The sequence below is a fragment of the Miscanthus floridulus genome, chromosome 14, assembly GCF_019320115.1.
Source record: "Miscanthus floridulus cultivar M001 chromosome 14, ASM1932011v1, whole genome shotgun sequence".
NCBI lineage: Eukaryota > Viridiplantae > Streptophyta > Magnoliopsida > Poales > Poaceae > Miscanthus > Miscanthus floridulus.
Genome location: NC_089593.1, coordinates 83,663,232 through 83,665,372, shown reverse-complemented (window position 1 = coordinate 83,665,372; position 2,141 = coordinate 83,663,232).

Sequence of the window (2,141 nt, the reverse complement as noted above, 5' to 3'; positions counted from 1 at the left end):
ACGAGATTCTGTTAAGGGGGTAGGACTGTAACAACCCAAAAATCCACACACCAAAAATCACAACTACAAAATTTTTTGTTTTAACCCTATGTGATGTTGAGTGACACATGTAAAAGCCAAACCCTAGTTTTGGATTAGATGTGACCCAACTAGGTTAAAGTCGTAAGCATAGCTTGGTTTTATGCCACATGTGTAATTAAAATTCCTAAAATAAACAAATCATGCATGCATCCTTAAATTCCACTTGTGATTTGGATTCTTTTGCCTTATGTGATGTTTAACTGACTTGCTTAATATATTTATGATAAACCCTAATATATGGGATGTATTTTGACCACCAATTGAAACACCTTGTGGGACCCACTACATAACTCAAAGCTCAAGTTTAAACTCTAACTAAATTTGAATCGAAGCAAAAGAAATAAAAGAGAAAGGAAAAGGAGGGAGGCAGCAGCTCAGCCCAGCCTGCCTCGACCAGCCCAGTTAGCCTAGCCATGCCTCGCCTGCCCTTTCACGCGCGCAGCCGCTGACAAGCCGAACCCGCCCGTCAGCCGTCACACACCGCACGCCGCCGCATCAGGACAAGCTGACAAACTGGACCCCACGTGTCAGCCACCCCAGCAACAGGATCATCTTCCTCCCCACACCAACCTCTTCCACGACCGAGAGCCGACCACGAAGCAGACGTGGGCCCGGGGTCACGCACATTGCATGACTCTGTTCCCCCTTGCGCCGCGCCTACGCTACCGCACACGGGCCGTCGGATGCGTCGCATGCATCACCGCCGCCTAATCACTGTCTGCCATTGGAGCCCTTGGAGCTCAACTATAAAAGCCAACGCCCGCAAGCCCTAAACCTCAGCCCATTCGCTGCCGCCGCTGGTGGCACAGCACCACACCACGTCAAGCCGAGAGGGAGGGAGGAGGAAGAAGCAAGAAGGAAGCCACCGCGGAACCGAACCTCGCCGGAGCCAGGAGCGCCGCCCCGATCGGCTACAGCGACGTAGCTGCTCAGCACGGCATAGCATTGCCTCATCACGGCCTCACCTCGCCACCGCACCGCCATCCTACTGCCACGAGCCCTATGGTAAGCCACATCGCTCGCCGCTCACCACGCTAGCCGTACTCACCATGAACGCCACCGTGTTCCCGCACCTGGGGAACGCAGAGGCGGAGCATTTCCGCTCCTAGACACGCTGCACACGCACCACACGCACACAAGCCCAAGGCCTGGCCTCACCGACCCCTAGCAGCTCGGGAACACTAGCACGACCACTCCTAGCCTCTCGAACGCCATGAACGGACCACGTCGGAGCACGAGCTCTTGCTCCAGCTTAGCCAACCGGCAGCATAGAAGGACCACCACGACCCTCTTGTTGAGCCAAACAGAAACGCGAAGCAAAGGGAAGAAAGGGGGCGACATCGAGCCCTCTGCTCGGGAACGCCAGTGCCGAGCGCTCTGCTTATGCCATGCATACGCATCGCACACACGCACGCGCTCACCATGGCCAGAGCACAACCATGGCGAGACCACCGCATCTTTTACGTCGCGGTAAAGGTGACGTTGACATCCTGACTGGCTCCACCATGATGAGAGACACACCGCGCTCACCTTAGCCGAAAATGAAGCCCACCGGAGCCCTGCGTTGCCGCACCGCACCTCGTCGGAGTGCCACCGCCTCTGCTTTGCCCCCACCACCGTGGCCGGAGCCACTGGGAGCACTAGGAGCTCTTTCAACATGCCTACCATGGTTGTAGAAGCACCATGGAGCTCACACGCTCCTCCAACTGGGCTCTCGCTACCACTGTAGCCCTGTCCATGCACGCCGACGAACCCACGCCGCCGTTCACCACGGCCAGCCAACTGGAGCCACCCGACCACCACGTTAACTTCACCAGGACACCCGCTATGGCATGGCCAAGCTTTTGCCCACCTTAATTGCACACCCGCACCGCTGGAGGGGCTCGCCGGTGAGCTCACTACCGGCGGGAGCACGATGGGGAAGAAGATTGGGATTTTCCCCTCGTCGGCCACACGTCCGTGCACTTGGTGCATGTGAATCGAACACTGGGAAGGAGTAAGTGGACCAAGTCCTTCATAGATCGGCTCTGCGGTCCATGGACCAACACAGGCGGGTTCAC